At 39.4% G+C, this 21,049-nt stretch overlaps 1 long non-coding RNA gene across 2 annotated transcripts in view; it reads left to right on the forward strand.

Moving 5' to 3' along the window:
* The first annotated feature begins 792 nt into the window (after positions 1 to 792).
* Positions 793 to 21,049, forward strand: part of LOC148112634 (uncharacterized) — a 68,963-nt gene continuing 48,706 nt past the window's right edge. For both annotated transcript variants that reach the window (XR_015729153.1, XR_015729152.1), the window contains exon 1: positions 793 to 854. This is a non-coding gene — a long non-coding RNA (uncharacterized LOC148112634). The remainder of the gene's footprint in view (positions 855 to 21,049) is intronic.

Consider the following 21,049-nt stretch of genomic DNA (forward strand, 5'->3'; position numbering starts at 1 on the left):
AGCCTCCCCGCCCACAACATCTTCACCTGAGGGCAACGTTGGCAGCCACTTCCTGCACCTCCCGTCCCGTGCTCTTTCCACTGCTGCTCTGCCTCCTCTATGTACAGAGGCAGGAGGCAGTGGTTTCTTTCGCTGCCTGCAATCTGCTGGCTGCCTCTAATCTGCAGTTTACTCATAAGCAAGTTTACTGGTAAGCATGGTGCTCATGAGTAAACTGCAGATTACAGGAAACCGACAGATCGCTGGCTTACTCGCTCTGCTGCTCACCTGGCAGAGCACAGACTGGCAGCTCCAAGTCATCTCTCAGCCACTGTGTGCAGGGAAAAAACTTGCAAAGTAAAGAAAAACTTTTCCTGAGTGCAATAAGTTAATTGCCTCACACTCCCTGCATGCAATGGCTGAGAGACGACCCGGAGCTGCCACTTTCCGGTAAAATGCGCGTCTCGCAGTGGGGTGCAATTTGGGGTGGCAGGTGGGACAGGGGATTGGGGGAGCTTGGTAAGCTTTGCAGCTGTGTGGCTACAAAGGTTGCTGTGCCGGCTCCCTTCTCCCTGCTGGCTAGCACCTCCCAAAGCCACTGGAATTGCATGCAGCCGCTGCACTGGGTCTGATAGGGGCAGCAGCATCCCTCTCCTGTCTTTCTCCAGCTGGGCGGGAAAAAAAGGAGGGGGACTTTACAAACAAAAGAGAAATCTCTCTTTTGGCACTGGAGCCAAATAAAAGAAACTGGTGGGGAGAAAAAGAGGGAGGGTAGGAACAGGGAAAGGGCAATTTTTTCGTTGTTTTAACTCTGTAGCAACATCCTTCCCAGCTACTGCTTTCTCTCTCAGCAGCAGAGCTTTTTTCTTTTAAAGGTTAGTCCCCTTCTTCACGGGAGAGAGAAGAGTGGGGGTGGGGAGAGAAAAAGAAGGCAGAGGGGGGTGGAGCGGGGGTCATCTTAGTCCTGGCCGGTTGCTGCTTCCTTGGATCCCCTCAACTTTTCAGTCCCAGAAAGTAGCTGAAAAATGCCCTCCTCCATGCACCATTTTCTGTCCTTGACTCCTTCCGTTTTTATTTGGTTTTCCCTTCCACCCTGAAAGGAGTTTCATGCAAAAGGAAATGGGGGGGGAAGGGGGGAAGAAGGGTCCGAGAGTAGGAAGGGAAAGGATTGGGAAGAATGAGAATGAGGAGGGCTTCCCGGGTCAGGGAAGGCTTGGAGTCCGGAATCCAGAACATGCCTTTCCCCTTTTCTCTTGTGGCACTTTTATTTCCAAAGCTCCCCCCCCAGAGTCTGCTCTCTTTCCCTAAAAACGGAGCTCTTGGTCCGAAGCGGCCAGTGTGTAACGAAAGCAAGATTTAAAGGAAACAAAGTTGAGCTGGTTTCTAAGGAAAACAAGTACTGTCAAGGTTCAGTGCAAGCCATACCAGTATTCCAAAATAATGAGTCTTAATGTCTGGTTAAAATGGGTAGTACTTCCATTTAAAGAAGAAAAGCATAGCTCAGACTATTGCTATGTTTTTTTGCTCCTATATTCTGTTGTTTAGGTATAAATTTTGTTAATGTAGAAATTTTACTTACAGCCTATTAAACAAGGGAGCTAGCTATCTGCCTGCAATCATGTGTATCTATTAGGAGTAAATCGCACTAAAAGAGAGTAGCCTTACTGCCAAGTAAACATGCATAGGCTTTACATAGTTGAGAGATAGTGTATTGATTAGTATCAGATATATTATAGAGAGAAATGAGAACTTCTCTAACAACAGATACTTTGTGCCCAGATCATGTGTGTGTGTGTGTAAGATAAAAGAGAATGAAAGAGAAAGGAAGGGAGAGAGAGAGAGAAAAAAAAAAAACCTCTGTGCTATTATTTTTAATTGTTCCATTATTTATCATGTGTTAATATTTTTCACTGTCCCTACACCTAGAGTGATTTTACTGCCTTTCTTCTGCCCAGGGCTACCACATATTTTTCAGGGATTTACATGCATTCAATGTCTATAGTCCAGAGCATAAATATGTGTGTGTTTATTTTGTACATCAGATTGCATAGGTCCATCTTAATATGCTATTCCTGGTATGTGATGTTTTCTATGCATACAGAGAAAGAAGCACTCTTGTGATCTTTGACTTTTAGGCTTGCTGTCAAACATCAGCCATAATACTAATGATTGTTTTTGAACCAGATGCAGGTTATATTACACGACTGGCTATTTTATATGTGAAATTATGACTGAAATATTTCTGCACCTATATTGGTTCTCACTGTCAGGAAGTTTCTCCTTAGTTTTAAGTTGCTTCTTTCTTTGTTCAGTTTCCATCCATTGCTTTTTGTTTTGCCTTCTGGTGCTTTGGAAAATACATTGCCCACCCCCCCTTAAAAGCCTGTTGCCTATCACACTCTTGGGCAAAGCATGTGAGCCATTTCCTCCTTTCAGTGGCCCATGAAAGGATAGCTATAGTATGTAGATAATAAAGGTGAAAAAAGATAAACATTTTTACAGAACTATAGATACGTTGAGGCTGGGTGTGACAAGGAATGGCTGGGAGGGCAGGGGCCAGGCAAGAACCCCTTGATGTGAGTGACATTGAGTTGGCCACGCCCATCCACTCACATGACCATCAAGCCACGCCCACTGTCACATGACCATCAAGCCACGCCCACAAAATAAGCCATGCCCACAGAACCGGTAGTAAAAAAATTTAGAACCCACCCCTGGATACAACTCACATGGGCCTTCCTCCCTTTACATTTCGCAAAAGGTGAGAAAATCTCAGGGTGCCCAGGTTCCAGGATAAAGGTTATAAGTCAATAGTACAGGCTGTGAATGATAGGGACGAAAGTAATAAACTAAATAACATATCTAGGGTCCCCCCTTCCCCTGAAGAATGGCAGCATCACAATAGGAATCTGACAGATACTATCAGCCAAGCTCTGGGCTACAGTTGGTCAACACTCTTTTTATATATATATAAAAGCTTATGAGCACCATTTAAGACCTAGAAAAGTGTAAATCAGATTTCTAGAAGATAGGTCATTGCTTTATAGAAATGCCAGCTTTGCATTTTTAATGTTTTACATTATATCAGAGATAAAGTCCCATGAGTACCAGAGAATATATCCAGAAGCCCAGTGATGCTCCTGGGTACCATCATAATACTATACTGTTTCTAAAAAGAAACAACCATACCAAATCAGAGTATCTTCATGTATTATGGTGGTCAATGAGTTTCAATCATTGAAATAAAATATATTCTGCTAATTTTTCTTTAAAATGTGATATTAATAAACATTTCCACTCTACATCACTTGAGTGAATTTTAAAAGTTCGATAGTGCAATATATATGGAAATAGATAGCACATTAGCTCTTCTTTGCAGTTGCTTTGACTTTTAATAATAACATAAATAATATTTAGGTAAAAATAAGGGTTCATTTTAGAATTGCTCTACTTCTGTGTGTGCATGCATAATGCATATTAAAATATTTTGCATACATAAAATTCTTTATGGAAATCAGCATCTTGTTGTCATATACATGTTTGAACATTTTCATTTTCAGCTTTATCTGATTGCTTTCATTTTTTAAAAAATCAAGCAAATAATAATTGATGATAAACCAAGGAATACTATTTTATGGATCATTTTCATTGTCCTTAAATCATTTCCTTTTTATATTCATGTTCTAACTGAAAACAATTTAAGGTATTTTGTCAACTAAGATGCTTCAAGTATCTCAACATGATGATAAGGTGGTTAACACATGGTGGGACCTGAGTGAGAATAAATAGTGTAAAGATATGTTTTGAATAATGATAATTTCATTTCTCTATTCAGATGTGAAATTCACTGGATAATCTTAAACCAGTTGAATTTTATGTTTATTACTTCAGAAGATCGGATAGTAATTAATATTAATATAATACATATTATATAATCATTTTAAAATGTAGTTTTTCTTCACTCCAAAGAAATTGGAAAATTGCTTCAAATCTTGATAAATCATAAATTTTAACTTTTACTCTTTTGTTTATATATATAGCTCCTTGGAACATCACACAAAATGTATTGCAACTACACACCTTTATATATATTTCTATCATAATAAATACAGAAACTTGCAAAGTTTTATATTTCTCAGTTATTCAATTCCATGTTGAAATGAGAAATTGAATTCTTTCTGAACACAAGGCTAAATATTATCTTCAAAACATATCATAGCTGTTACACCTGTGTTGATTTAAAATCATCTGTATATCTATGGATATTGCTAGGATAACCCAAAAGGTTAAAGAATCAGAACTGATCTACTAATTCTTTATCTAAAACCTTATATAAAGGATGAACTGTCTTGATCTGCAAGTAAGGAAAAACTAGTTAAGCTACTGCAAATAAAGTTTAGGATGAATTTTGCAGTTCAGTTCCTAACCAAACATTCAGTTAAGACATTTAGAAGGACTGACAGTCATATGTACTCATGATGCAAGTCAAGGAACAACAAATAACAACAGATAGGTTATGATGTCAGATGGATCTCGAGCATGGGTTTTCTCTTTGATGCTTGCTTGCTATCAGCTGCCATAGTAACAGAGAGGGGGGGCATGGCATTGGGGTTTGGGAAGTGAGCTGGGGTGAAGAAGGCTCATGTGAATAAAAAGGGAGGTTTGCTTTCACAAATTACTGTGCTGCTGAATGGAGTTGTTTACATCCAGTCAAGGCCAACCGTCCTGTAACTCCAGATGGACAAAAATACCTGAAGATGTCATTATGTGGGATGGAGATTGGACATTCAGCCTGAGTTCCTGGGGGGAGGGATTTGGGGAAACTTGCAATATGTAATTTTTGCACCTTTTGGCTCAGATCTTGCTTTTCTTTTGCTGCTATCATTTCAAACTCAGTAAAAGTACCTCTTCTCTATTTCAATAGAGTCGGGGGTTTTCTTTCTTGGGTTTTGAATGGAAGCAGGCCTGACATATGATATCAATTATGTAATTTAGATATCTGTATTACACATCAAGTTTCAAGTACTATGATGCATCCTTTGTGTGTTGACATTGTAAAGCGCATGGCGGCTTAAAATCATCATAAATTGTTATAAATGAGGCTGCTGTGACTGCCTGTGGCTTTACTCTACTTGCTAGCAAAAAAAAAAAAAAAAAAAGCCCTAAGAATAATCCTGCTAGGTTGTAGCTTTTCTCTGGTCAGACAAAAACTCTTACTGCAAATAGGCTATCAGTTAGATCCATTGTAGCAATATGTTTTTAAGTGGAAAGCAACTTAACTAGATAGCTTGAATAAAAATTGAAGCAGGCCCAGATTTTTAATGTAGGAGCTACATGGTTAAAAATTAGGAGCTTCTTGGTAAATTATAGAGCTAACAGATGTTTTGTCATTTATTCCAATCATAGCAGAACATACAATGTCAGGTACTTATCACATAAATAGATGGATTCCGTGAGATTTTACACTGTATAGTGAGTTTAGCTGGAGTTGAGTTACAACATAGCCTATTTAATGTCTCATCTGGTCATGTCTCGTGTCAGAAATGCAGGAACTAGAAAGGGATAAATTATTAATTTAAATTTTAAAAGATTAACAATTTTAATAAAAACATAGAATTATATAGTTCTAGCCCAGTGCCAGGCCAAATTGATGGCAGGTATATTTCCTGTTAGGAATATCTAATGTTAGCTAATGTGATATATCCAGACATCCATAATAGTCATATATTGATTTTAGTCATGCTTTAATAACAATTATGTTTTCTCATCACTTCTCACCCTCACCCTATATCAGAATTTAAGTTGCTGCTTCTTGATTAGTCAACACAAAAATCAATATCTTTTGCATTTCACTTCAAAGCTTTGATTCAATTACAATCTATGAACTAATCAAATGTTGATCAAGTTGTTTCAGTCACAGGAAAGCAGTTTTCTAATGTCCTAATCTTTCTTTGTCACTACAGGCTACTTTTTATTTCATTCATAAAATACTTAATTCCATGCTGCAATCCATAAAAAACTGCTTCTCAGTTTACATTTATTTAATTAAAATTTGTGTGTGTGTGTCAATACCTTCTTACTGCTATGGGCTGAGTCTTCTTCAATCTTAGGCCCTCTATGGGAGGCCTGGGAGTTTGAGGGTTTTCTACAATATCTTAGCTGTTCCTAGCACTGCACTCTTCTGGACAGAGAGCTCTGATGTCTTTCCTGGGATCTGTTGGAGCCATTCTCCCAATTTAGAAGTCACAGCCCCAAGTGCTATTACCACCACTGGGACCATTTTGGTATTCACTTTCCATATAGAGTTTTAATGGATTAGAAACTCAGTATATCTGTACACAATATTTGAATATACAGGTAGTCTTCGACCGCAATTGAGCCCAACATTTCTGCTGTTAAGTGAAACATTTGATAAGTGAGTTTTGCCCCATTTTACAAGCTTTCTTGCCACAGTTGTTAAGTGAATCACTGCAGTTGATAAATTAGTAACACAATTGTGAAGTGAATCTGGCTTCCCCATTGACTATGCTTGCCAGAAGGTCACAAAAGGGGATCACGTGACCCCTGGACACTGCAATGGTCACAAATGTGAGTCAGTTTCCAAGCGTCTGAATTTTGATCATGTGACCATGGGGATGCTGCAATGTTCATAAGTTTGAAAAATGGTCATAAGTCATTTTTTTCAGTGCTGTTGTAACTTCAAACGGTCACTAAATGAACTGTTGTAAGTGGAGGATGACCTGTATTAATTTCTTCAGTGGAAAAAATGGTTGTATAGCAATTATCATTTTAACTGGCTTCTTTCTTCTCATTTGCTGAGCCCAGTGCAGGTATCAACTAACTACTTTTTTTCACGAGCTTTTAGCAGAACACTGGAACGACCTGGGAAATGTCTTGAAATTGTTAAGAATTCATGATTGCAGCCCTTAAAGCCTGGGAGGAATATAAAGAGGGAAGAGAACAACCATCAGACCCCGGGAATTAATGCACTGATTAGCCAGATGAAGGGGAATGAAAATACCAGGTCCTGGATTTAATTTCTGAATATTAAGTATGCCCTGAATTATTCTGCATGAGTTGCCTTCTGAAAAATTTACTAAAGTCTTTATTGGAACTGAACAGCAGAATTTAGGCTGGCCTTCTGTATTAGAACCAGCTTGAGATGAAAAGTATGAAAAAGAGAACTGTTTGGCAGAAAGCCTCCAGGCTTGCTTTTTCATTACTGTCTAAGATCCTACTCTAATAAAGTTGCACCTACTGTCTGCACCAAAAGCAGATTTAATATATAGGAGCCGAATTGAATATAACAGAAAGAGAACAGCTTCTACTGTTTTTTTTGTTTTTTTTATTTTTTTATTTTTATTTTTTTGTAATTTTTTGTAATTTTTATAGTAATGTTTCCCTTGTCATTTTAACTATTTTTTGATATATTTTGCAATTTCAGCATAAGGAACATGTAGATGTACTTCACATTTTTTACACAAAATGAATTAGTTTTCTAATTAAACATTTACACTGTGAATTTTCAGAAAGTGCTTTCTCTTGCTTCTCTGTCAGTTAAACACCTATTATAAATACCAGTAATTAAGTTATCCTGTATAAAAAAAAGTGCTATGGAAACAAAAAGTCTCTGAATTTCTCTCATTGCTGATAGAAATGATGAGATTGTTTCCATTACAATTTTCGCAACAGTCCAATGTACTCACCTCCTGCCAAGAGGCTTATACAAATTACAAAAACTGCAATGGTAAATGTTTTTTGAGCATTTGATTTTAGCCTCCAACATGGAAGGATATTACATATTTTATTAGCTCATTTACCACCTACTATGTTGGATTATTAGCTAATTCACTAGTTACAATTTAAAAGCATTTCTTGTCTGATATCTAATTTATAATTTCACAAAATTAAATAATCAACATAGTTTTTAAAGAATTTTAAGAAAAGCTAAAAACTATCATTAAGAAAAGATAACCTTAAAATTTAAAAGGCATAGTTCAGCACCTGCTGAGACCAATGATGGAATGGGCACCTTGTATAGTGCCTACTAACTGTTTTTCTCATCGATCAGTTGCCCTTTCCAAGCATGTAAATAATTGTCAGAATTAAGAGATGGAAAGACACCCTGTAGTTTTCTAGCAGCCATCTCTGTATTTTTGTGCAGAGTTGAATCAGAGCAAAAGGTAGCAATTAGTTATTCTAAGCATCTTCTTTTTCTTCTCTCCAATGAGAACTTTAGAAGTGAGTGGAATTTTTAAACCTCCCAAGACTTCTTATAACACTTCCTTCTTTTAGATCAGGACCCTTACATGCTACCTTAGGAATTAAAAGAAGCAACATGGTTAGCTTCATTTCACAGAATTAAATGTTTGCACTAGAAAATGGAAAAATTACATCAAATTTCAAGTACAAGCTAATAAGACACCTTATAAAAGGCATCATCAGTTAAATCTCTGGGATCCAACTGTGTTTTATGGCTAATAATATAGATTTACTTTAGAGAATCAATGAGATATTATGAAAGGCTCATATAGCAGAGACAGGACACAATTTTAAGATTACAGACGGTTAGGATACAAATTGAGATTACATTTATAAAGATTTGGTTTATAAATCCCTCTTTGTTTCAGTCTATCTACAGACCAAATACCTCCAGTTCTAGGTGTGTCTGGACATGGCAACAGGATCGGGAGGCTCTCCTCACAGTCACTCATGCCCTTGTCACCTCACGGTTAGATTATTGCATCGCGCTCTACATGGGGCTACCCTTGAAAAGTGTTTGGAGACTACAGTTGGTCCAGAACGTAGCCACGCGAGCTGTCATGGGTGTGACTTTTGCTTCCTTTATGGACACGCAATTCTTGCCTGCAAGTATTCTTCAAAGTATTTCTTACCTGTTCTGGTCATGAGAAATCAGAAATCCAGGATTCTTTTTTCAAAAAAGTTTTATTTTATTTTATTTCTCATAAACATATTACATGTAGTCATTTATCCACTATTTTTCATTCATCTTATCTTTTAACTTTCATTTTTAATTTTTACTTATTCGGAGTTGCTCTTTTACCATTTACCCTTCTTATTTTGCCACAACCTTTCTTCTTATCCTCCCCTTCTCTTCCTTCCTCTATCTCCTCCTACTTTCTTCGTTCTTCCTCTCCTTCTCTTTCCTACTTTCCCTTCCCTTCCCCCCTTCCTCTCTTCTTCCCCCCTTCTAACCTTCTCTCCTACTTCTCTTTTCACTCCCTTTTCTTCCTCTCCTTTTCCCTTTCTTTTCTCTCTCCCTCTCCTCTCTTCTCCCTTCCTCTCTCTCTACTCCTTCCCCTCTCTCTTATTGTTTTCTTTTTCAGTTCAATCTAGAATGGTATTCGAGCAGCCCCAATTTTCTATTTTTCTCTATTCTCATTTCAGTTTCTTATTTGATTAATATTTATATCTGTTTCATCATTTGTGTACATTTTTATAATAATCTCACTTTTTCCCTTTTACTCTCCCCCTCCTTTCTCCTTTTACCAAGGCATCATCTGGTTTCTATTTTTCTGATTATTTTCTCCCTTTTTTTCTCTATTTTATCTTTATACCCTTATTCATATTTCCTTTCTAATCAATCGTAAAATTTATCCCATGTCTTGAAATACATCGACTCCTTTTTATCTTTTATTCTCAAAGTTAATTTATTCATTTCTGCACATTCTAAAATTTTCTTTATAATTTCTCCTTCCAATGGGATTTTATCTGCTTTCCAATTTTGTGCAAATAAAATTCTAGCCACTGTTATTATATGAATAATCAAATATGTATCTTCTTTACTATAATTCTCTGGTAAAATTCCCAAACCAGAATATCTCTGGTTTTAACTCTATATGTTGCTGCAACATTCCCTCTAACCATGCCTTTTTTTTTACCCAGTAAAGTTTTGCTTCTTTACACAACCACCACATATGATAATATGATCCCGGCAATTGGTGACATTTCCAACATTTAGCTGATTTATCTTTTTTTTTTTTTTTGCTTTAATTTATATGCCGCCCTTCTCCGGAGACTCAGGGCGGCTTACAATGTGTTAAGCAATAGCCTTCATACTTTTGTATATTTATACAAAGTCATCTTATTGCCCCCACAATCTGGGTCCTCATTTCACCTATCTTTGAAAGGATGGAAGGCTGAGTCAACCTTGAGCCTGGTGAGATTTGAACTTGCAGTAATCTTTAAACGTCTTAGCTAATCTTTCTGGTGGCATATGCCATCTATAAAACATCTTATACAAATTTTCTTTATAAGCTGTTGCCATTGTTAATTTATAGTTTCTTTCCCAAAGTTGTTGCCATTTCTCCAGTTCTATAGTATATCCAAAATTCTTTGCCCATGTTTCTTTTACTTCTTCATCTTCTAGTCTAATCCACAATAGATAATTATATAATTTCTTAATCATTTTTTCATCTGTTTCTGTCAATATTTCATCCAGTTTTGATTTCCCCAAGTCAAAACCATATTGTCTACGATCTGCTTCATATCTTGATTGTATTTGCTGTCTTATATACCAATCTATCTCAATCCCTTGACTCTCTAGTTCTTGTTTTTGTTTCAGTTCTCCCCGATCTGTCAAGATGTCCTTATACCTAACAATATTCCCCATATTTACAATATTTGGAAATGTCACCGCTTCTATTGTAGAAAGCCACATCGGTATATTCAGATAATGTTTTTCTTTCACTCTTTCCCACACTGATAACAAGCCATTTCTTACATAATGTCTCTGGAAATATCCATGTATCCTTTGTTTCCCATACCATAGAAAGGCATGCCAAAGAAATCCAGGATTCTTGTGGCATTGTCCAGCTGTAGTTCTGTATTCTTCATTAACTATCTTTTGTCTAAGTTCAAATCTTTCAACAATATATATGGTTCAGTAACTGCAAAAGAATAAGATAACTGAATGCAAATTTTATCTTTACAGAAAGGTTTTCTTCATGAACTGTTTAGGAAAATCCATAGTGTTAATATATTCTCATAATCTCTCTTAACTTCAGCTGACAATCCAACATAAACAATATATTTCAAATTACATCAAATGTATCCTGAAGTGCATATTAATTCCCTTTTCATTTTCTTTCTCTCTTTAAATAAACTTTTTAAAAGATATTTCTTCCTGAACACTGACTTATGTTTGTAGTAATTATAATACCACAAATTCTTCAGGAAAAACAAGATATATTCATTTGGAATATATCTATTATAAAAATAAGAAACAGAGCATGCAATTATGTAATTTTAAAAAAAGTTTATTTCAGAAGAGTTGTAATAGATTTATGCCTACTTAATTTATCAAATTACTTTAGATAAATGATTTTACATATGTTAATATAAAGCAGCTTGCATTCCCAAGCTCAAAGGGTGGGTTGTCTTGTATGTTGTCTATATGTTGTCTTCTATGTTGTCTCTATAAAGGATAAAACTAGATGTGTGAGTGAATCCATATTGGGTGAACTTTTGGCCATATAGACTGTACACCTGCAGTCTCTTGTGATCCATTTTTAGTCACATAAATACAAGTTATGTAGAACATTTTTTTCAAGCAGACTACCCACCTTCTCTCTGTCTCTGTCTCTTCTCTGTCTCTGTCTCTCTCTCTCTGTGTGTGTGTCTCTCTCTCTCTCTTTCTCTCCTTCCCTCCCTCCAAATTGGATCAGATCAGTCATTTGATAAACAAGTATAATGTACACTATGATCCAGAAATTGCTATCATGTCCCTAAGTAATGAGAGATCAAAACTCCACTCTAGGGACTATTGGGCTGATCTACTGCATCAGATGGGAGGGGAAAAGTTAACTAGCTCCTGCTGCCATTTATTTATTTATTTATTCAATTTGTATGCCGCCCCTTTCCGAAGACTCAGGGCGGCTCACAATGCATTTAAAATCATTATAAAAAACATTCAAGAATTAAAAACATTAAAAACATTAAAACTCATTCACACCATGGATCTCGCTGGATCTCAAGAGTGAGATCAACAGCCCCAGGCCTGCCAGAAAAGCCAGGTCTTCACCGCTTTTTGGAAGGCCAATGGGGTGGGGATGGTCCGGATCTCAGGAGGTAATTGGTTCCAGAGAGCTGGGGCAGCCACAGAGAAGGCCCTCCCCTGCGGGCCTGCCAGCCGGCATTGTTTAGCTGACAGGACCCGGAGGAGACCAACTCTGTGGGATCTTACCAGTCGTTGGGAGTTATGTGGTAGAAGGCGGTCTCGAAGATACCCTGGCCTTGAGCCATGTAGGGCTTTAAAGATAATAACCAACACCTTGAATTGTGACCGGAGACCAATAGGGAGCCAGTGCAGCTCGCGGAGAATTGGTGTAATGTGGGTGAACCTAGGTGCACCCATGACAGCTCGCGTGGCTACGTTCAGGATGTAACCACCACACATCCACGCAGAAAGCAGACTCAAACCCACACTGATGATCAGGCATGACCACGGACCAGAAGCCAGACCACAGCTGCATCATTAGCCACTTTAAACCCCTCCAATCCATACATGAAGCAGACTGACACCCAACATGAAGAGATGGCACGGCCACGAACACGAAGCCAAGCAACAGCAACACAGCTCACCAGCTCAAATCCCCCTGCTACTCAGACTAACCTGAGCACAACCAAGCCCCCGCCTAAACAGAACACACACCCAGCCAATCAGAGCACAGCCAACCCCCCATCCAATCAGAGCACAGCCAAACCCCCAACCAATCAGAACACTCCTCCACCCAATCAGAACACAGCCAAGCTCCCACCCAATCAGTTCACACCCCCACTGGCAGTTAAAAGGAAGAAACAGCTGCGATCACACACATTGCTCCTAGAAGCACGAAGCCGAGAACACCAGCCTGAAGATGACGAATGAGACTTCGTCGAAACATTGCCAAGACACCTCCAATTTTATGCGGGAGAAAACCTGAATAACCAAAGACCTACATACAAACACCCGCGAAATTCTGAGGTTTTTGCGGGTGTTTGTATGTAGGTCTTTGGTTATTCGGGTTTTCTCCCGCGTAAAATTGGAAGTGGATAACCAAAGACCTACATATATATGCGAAAACCACTCACGAAATCTCCAGAACCGTAAAGCCTACAAATTTGAAATTTGCCACATATGTTCCTCTTGGCTTATAAAATAGGATTTTTCCTCTTGGCTTCTAAAAAAGAATTTTTCGAAATGACCATCAGAGCATTAATATTTCCTATATTATTCTAACATGCTCTGATGTTAATTAGACGTTCTATTCCCCCTCCCAACTTGAAAATAACTCTGGAGAGAATGGGATAGCATAGGACAGGCTTCTGTGGGGCAAGCTTCATGGAGAGAAGGGGCTAGAAAGCCTGAGGGAGAGAAGGGAATAGGATAAGAGACGTTTCTGTGGGGCAAGGCTGAGGGAGAGAAGGGGAGAGGCTTCTAAGGGGCAAGCTTGAGGGAGAGTAGGGATTAGGAAAGGATCTATGGGGCAAGCCTGAGGAAGAGAAGTGGAGAGGAAAGGCCGATCGTAACTACTCATTACTTTTCAAACTCTAAGTGTTGATTTATCAAGCCCGATCACATAGTTTCGTAGCGGAGCCCAGGTATTCAGCTAATATATATATATACATACATACATATATACATATAATTTTAAAATATAAAATATATTTTATAAAAAATATAAAATATATAAAAATTGCATTTAAAATTTTATCCAGAAACTTTTCTTACAAATAATTCTATTCATCCATCTAATTCGGAAGTGTTATCTAATACCTGTTCTTTTTCTTCTTCACTTTCTCTTTTACTACTTTGGGTGGGTAAAGTTCTGGTTTTTGCTCTTCTGGTGGCTTCAAGCATTATTAATTGATGTTGTTGTAATGTGTCTTTGATGTTGTCTCTCCATCTTCTTCTGAGTCTGCCTCATATTCTTTGATGTTCTCTTTTTATATATGTCTTGTATGATATGCAATCCCAAGACATCCCCTCCAGGTGAGGAAACCACTTTATTCACTGTTTTTGTATGTAGTTTCGGATATGTTCTATGCCAATTCATTCTCTTATGGTCTCATTTCTGATTTTATCTCAAATGTTCATTCCAGCAGCTTTTGTCAAACATCTCATTTCTGTGATGATTAACTTTTGTCTATGTTTTATTGTAAATGTCCATGTTTAGCACTGGAAATAAAAGGTGGGGATAAATATGCTTTGTATAAGATGCTTCTTTGCGCTGATCAGTGCTACCTTATGATGTAGGAGTGGAGTTAGTTGTCCCAATACTTAGTTTTCCTTACTGCATTGTATATTAATCTCTTTGTCATTTTACTATCTCCGGTGAATGTTATTCCTGGATATTTAAACCATGATGCTTGTTTTATGCTTGTTCCCTCAATTACTGTTTTTAAGGTAAGATTTTTTTCTTCTGATTGCCATTACTTCTCTTTTCTCTTTGCTGATTCTCATATTATTTGTCTCACATTCTTGGTTCATGGCTGTAAGGTGTTCTTATTTGTACATGCTATCAATGTGTCATAACTGTACCTCACATCTGCTTTTTGCAATTGTTTTGGTACCAGTCTGCCATGATTTCTAGGGAGAGGGGGAGAGGGAACACTTGGGGGGGAAAGTGAAAGTTAAGAAAGTGAACATGGCTACCCGAGACACCCTCTCAAGGTCTCTGCATGATGAGAAGAATGCAGCTGCAAGCCAGCCTATAGTCAGTGGCAGTTTCCAAAACATCTTTGAAATTGATTGGACAGTGGGGGGAGGGGATGGATCAGCAATGGGAAATGCATAAACAGGGGAAAGTTTTCACTTGGGATTTTGGCATGCAAATCTCAGTTCCAGCTTTGAATTACTGTATTTCACTTGGCTTTTAATTAGGGATACCTTACTCAGCCCGATAGTATTAAGGATTGTTTTTACTTAGAAGCCTAAATTGAGGCAGGTATGACACAATGTCTGATAATCTGCAAAAAGTAGTTCATTAATATTTATTTTCATTTTTAAGTTTAGCTTCTTTGCTTATGCTATCAATATAGGTGATAAACAATAGTGGTGATAGTACACATCCCTGTTTTACTCTGTATGTTACTGTGAAGGGTTCTGATGTTCCTTGGTTTGTTCTAACTACACTTCTGCAATCATTGTATGAGCTTTTGCATATTCTAATAAGATGTTCACTTATTCGATATTGGATCAATGTTTATCATAGCAATTTCCTATCAACTATAACAAGTGCTTTCTCTTGGTCTATAAATACAACAAAGAGATACTTTTTCTATAATCTTTTCTATTTGTTGATTAAGCATAACATCACATCTGTGCAGCTTCTACTTGTTCTAAAACCCATCTGCTTTTCTTCTAGTTGTGATCTTAATCTCATTTCTATTATCTTGCATATATTTTCCCTACATGGCTCAAGAGTAAGGTGTCTCAACATTGTGTGCATTCTCATTTGCTTCCTTTGTTTTTTCACAGTGATATTATTATCACTTGATTAGCCCATCAATAGTTACTTGTGTTCATGCTGCATTAAAAATTCTATGTAGTCATCTGATGCTGCTTTCCTTTACTGCTTGAATTCTTTTTGTTGGTAGCCCATCTATTCCTGTTGCTTTGTATAGTGGTGACTTTTTAAGAACACTTACTACTTCATCAATCAGTATTTATGGCTCAAGCTTGTTATTTTGTGTTCATGTATTGCATCTTCATTATACTCGCCTGAGGGCTTGAGGAGCTCTTTGAAGTGTCCTCTCTACCTTTCTATGACTTCTGATGATTCTATTAGTAGCCTTGTGTTCTTGTCATTGATCATCTCTATGAGGTTATAATTCTCCTCTCTTTTCCATACTTTGAAAAACATTCAGCAGGTTAATTTTTCTTTATCTGTTAATGTTTTTCCAAACCACTCCCAGGATTTTTGTTTTGCCTTCTTGATTATCCTGTTGGTATCTCTGTATTACAATCTGCAGCTTATTTAATTTTCTTCTTTCCCTGATTTTATCCAACATTTGAATAACTCTTTTTTTCAGGTTTATTGCTTCTTTAACCTCCATACCACCATGCAGTGTTTGGTCCCATTCCACCTATCTCCACTTTTCTTGTTCCACATAGTTCTTCTGCAATATTAAGCAGGGTAGTTCTATATACCTTCTATTCATCCTCCACATTTCCCACCTCTGGTGACAGTTAACTAAATGCTGTCTCCACCTTTTGTTGTAGCTATTGTATTAATTCTTCTTGTTTAAATTTTTCTATCTTAATTCATTCCTAGTTTTTATTTGGTCTTCTTTCTGTTAGAGTTGTCATGTCTTGCTCTTAGTTCTACAATCTTATCATCATTAGGGATAGCTTTTGCATCAAGTATTCTGAATCTTCTTTTTACTCTTATTAATATGTAATCAATCTGGCTTTTAAAAGTGATGTCATTCCATTTATACCATGCATAACAATGTGAGTTTTGGTGTTTAAAAAAAATGTGTTAATAATAAAAAGGTGGTGTTGGCTGTATAAGTACAGTATCCTTTGCTCATTCTTTTTCCTTTCATTATTCTTAGCAGCATGTTAGTTGATGAACTGTTCATACTCTATTCTGTTAGTACCCACCATGGCATTGAAATCTCCCATTACATATGGTATACTGCTAGCTTCCACTTTATCTCCTCAGATAGTTCATCAAATAACATATCCTTTTGTTTTCCTGTGTAATTATCATTGCATGGGGCATATAATTGTACATATGTTTCAGTTTGTTCTCTTCTCTTGATTTGCAATATTATTATTCTTTTCAAATAATTGTTGAGGTCTAGTATGCATTTTGCTATATCTGAATGTATCAAGTAGCCCACTCCATTCTTTGCTGTAGTCCCTCCTGAGTAAATAAACAAGTGTCCTTTGTAAACTTTCTTACTACCATGTCCTTTACATCTCATATCAACTAGTCATATCAACCATTATCTTGATCCCTCTTCTTTCCATTATTTCTACAATTTCTTCTGTTTTATTCCCCAAGCGGCTGTGTTCAAAGTACCTATTTTGTATTTCACTGTTCTGTCTCTTAGTCCTTTAAACTGCTGCAGTCATTTTTTGTTTGATCAGTCCATTTGTATCTTGTTACAATTTGTGTAACAATATATTATCCATTGCCAGTTTGCTGAGCCTGTCACAACTTCACCAGAGCCCCTTTTAGCCCATTTCCAGGTGACCCATTTCCGGGTGACCCAGGATGGCCTTCATGTCTGCTGTAATGCTTTATACTTTGCCCAATCCTAACAAACCCTTACTTCAGCCTTTACCACCTCTCACAACGTGGATGCAGAATTGGACTTTGAGAAGCATGTAATAACTATTGCTTGATGATATCAATGGATCATTTTGAGTCCAACATAAATCATAATTTATCCCCATTCTTGCCTGATTCTATTTTTTATTCTCCTAGTTATCCTTGATCACTGGACTTAATGAAGGAATTGCTCCATGAAATGTTCTCTTGTGACTTTTCGCTTTGTTACATACTAAGTAGCAATTTTTCCAAACAGGTAATTGCTTTATAGTATCAAAGTTGTCAATTGTGTCTGCTTGAACTCCATGATGAAAAGTATATTGGATCACATTTATTGGTCTGATTTATTTCACTTTATTTCATGTTTTATTACTGCTTCCATTTCTCTACTGAATGTTTTAAAATGTATTATGTGGGGGGAAATCTAAAGATGGATTTGACAAACTATAACAATTTAGGAAATATTTCAGAATACCTGATAAGTGACAGTTTTATCCTTTCATTACAAAACAGATGCCTGCAATTGTGTTTAGTATATGTGCCTTCCATGTATATAAAATTCACTATGCCACCAACTATTGAGATTCCTCAACAGTTGCAATAAAAAACAATTTAAAATTGAGATAATTTATACAGTCAAAATAGTATTTGGAACAGACAGATAAAACAAATTAATAGCTAACACAGAGTTAAAATCAGAAATTAAAGGTATATATATGAAAATGTACAATGTGTTGGTCTATTAAAAGCTTTAAAAAGTGTCATGCCCCACAACTCTGCAGGAAGTGCCCTCCAAAGGTCTGGGGCAATGCCAGAGAATATTCACTCTTGAATTGCTGATACATAACCTTGTAGCAACAAAAAACAAATCTCAGATAATTTTAGCAAACGTGGAGGCAGGTACAGAAGGAGATGTTTTGACACAAAGCGCGGAGCATCATAGGTAATGATAAGTAATTTGGAAATGAATTGGCAGTCAGTGTAGGGCTTGAAGAACAGGTGTAATTTGTCTCTTTGTGTTCTTCCTGATTTAATTTGGCTGCCAGGTTTATAGTAACTGCAGCTTCCTAGCCAATATAAATACTGTCCCTTATAGTGTGCTTTATTATAGTCAAGCAAGCAGATTACAGTTAATACAAAACAGTTTTAAGACTATCATTTTCTAGGAGGGGAAGTGGTTAACCAATAAAATAAAGCAATTAAGAGTGCATCTACCATGTTTCCCTGAAAATAAGACCCACCCTGAAAATAAGTCTTAGGCTGATTTTTTTTGGGGGGGCGGTCTAATATAAGCCCTATCCCCCCCAAAAAACCCAAGATGATGGGCATGGCCAGCACAAGAGGCAGTGAGCACACGGGAGAAAATGGTGTCCAACAGAAGCTGCAGCCTGCCAGCCCCTTGGTGCAGCACAGATATGTCCGAGCATGGAGGCAGAGGCAAGGGGACATGGTGCATGGTAGTCTGGTTCACCAGAGGCTCATGGCAGCAGGTGGAGGCAGAGGCATGGGGGAGAGGGGAGGCAGGCAATCCTGATGTCCCATGTGGGTGCCTGCCCGGCATGGATGTGAGCAAGCCAAGAGACAATGGGATAGAGTGGGTGGGCTGCCTCCCCACTGTGCCTGTGCCTCCGCCTGGCTCCACTGCGCACTTTTCACCCAGAAGGAGACGAAGGTTGATCTGCTTGCAAATGGGGCACTTTGAAACAGAGCTAATGAGTGATCTCGAGATAGGGGATATAGTCATCGAGCCCTTGTCATGGTTGGATCACTCTCTCCTTCGCCTTGACCTTTGAACCGCTGCACCCTGCCGCAGGGAGGCGGAACCGACAAGATGGTACCACCCCAGGTGCCTGATGGAACCTGACATGCTCCAGATGGAGCTTGGGCCAATCCCCGAGGTTCTGGCTCACGCCTCGACTGGAGACTTAGTGGCCGCCTGGGACAGGGCGGCCGCTGGAGCTCTGGATCGAGTTGTGCCTTTGCGGCCTCTGACCCGGTGCCGATCTCACCTGGCTCCTTGGTTCACCGAGGAGCTAAGGGAGATGAAGTGCCAGAAAAGACACCTAGAGAGTAGTTGGAGGGCCAGTCGTGCTGAATCTGACCGGACACTGGTAAGATCTCATATTAAGAATTACCTAGTGGTGATAAAAGCAGCAAAATGTACCCATTTCGCTGCTCTTATTGCGTCATCAGATAATTGCCCGGCCGCCCTGTTTAGGGTGACCCACTCCCTGCTCCACCAGGGAGCGCGGGAGGACCCCTTGGAGGGAAGAGCCGAGGATTTTGTTCAGTATCTGTATGACAAAATCACTCAGATTTGGGAAGATCTGGACTCCGACTGGGTAGATCCAGCGGGGATGACGGAGGCAGGTCCTGAGAATGTTATCTGGGATGAGTTTGATCCTGTGACCCCTGAGGATGTGGACAGGATTCTGGGTAGATTGAATGCGACCACATGTTTGTTGGACCCGTGCCCCTCCTGGTTAGTGCTGGCTTCCCGGGAGGTGATGCGAGGCTGGCTCCAGGGGATTGTAAATGCTTCATTGGGCGAGGGTGTCTTTCCCGCCACCTTGAAAGAGGTGGTGGTGAGACCTCTGCTCAAGAAGCCTTCCCTGGACCCGGCAGTATTGGCTAATTATCGTCCAGTCTCCAACCTTCGCTTTGTGGCGAAGGTTGTTGAGAGTGTGGTTGCGCGACAGCTCCCCCAGTACCTGGATGAAACGACGTGTCTAGATCCGTTCCAGTCGGGCTTCATGCCTGGGTACAGCACGGAAATGGCATTGGTCGCATTGGTGGATGATCTCTGGAGGGCTCGGGACAGGGGGTGCTCCTCTGTCCTGGTCCTGTTAGATCTCTCAGCAGCTTTGGATACCATCGACCATGGTATCATGCTGCACTGGTTGGAAGAGTTGGGGGTGGGAGGCACCGTACAACGGTGGTTCTCCTCCTTTCTCTCCAACCGGTCGCAGTCTGTGTTGATGGGGGGGGCAGAGGTCGACCCCGAGGCCCCTTATATGGGGGGTGCCACAAAGATCGGTCCTCTCGCCCCTTTTGTTCAGCATTTATGTAAAGCTGTGAGATCATCCATGGTTTCGGGGTGGAGTACCATCAGTACACTGATGACACCCAGCTATACATCTCCACCCCAGACCACCCCAACGATGCCCTTGAAGTGATGTCCCGGTGCCTGGAGGCCGTACGGATCTGAATGGGGAGAAACAGGCTCAGGCTCAACCCATCCAAGACCGAGTGGCTGTGGTTTCTGACATCCCAATATAGTCAGCTGGTGCCATCGCTGACTATTGGGGGCGAATCATTGGCCCCCACGGAAAGGGCTTGCAACTTGGGTGTCCTCCTGGATTCACGGCTGTCTTTAGAAGAGCACTTGATGGCCGTGACCGGAAGGATTTTTCATCAGGTTTGCCTGATCCGCCAGTTGCATCCCTTTCTAGATTGGGACTCCTTATGCACGGTCACTCATGCCCTCGTCACCTCCCGTCTGGACTATTGTAACGCTCTCTACATGGGGCTCCCTTTGAGGAGCACTCAGAGGCTCCAACTGGCGCAGAGTGCGGCTGCGCGGGTGGTGATGAGAGCGACGTGGCGCTCCCATGTAACACCTCTCCTGCGCGAGCTGCACTGGCTCCCGGTGGTCTTCCGAGTGCGCTTCAAGGTTTTGGTTATCACCTTTAGAGCGCTCCATGGCTTAGGACCTGGTTATTTACGGGACCGCCTGCTACCACCAATAGCCTCCCACCAACCAGTATGCTCCCATAGAGAGGGGC

The sequence above is a fragment of the Pantherophis guttatus genome, chromosome 8, assembly GCF_059756535.1.
Source record: "Pantherophis guttatus breed Tessera chromosome 8, ASM5975653v1, whole genome shotgun sequence".
NCBI lineage: Eukaryota > Metazoa > Chordata > Lepidosauria > Squamata > Colubridae > Pantherophis > Pantherophis guttatus.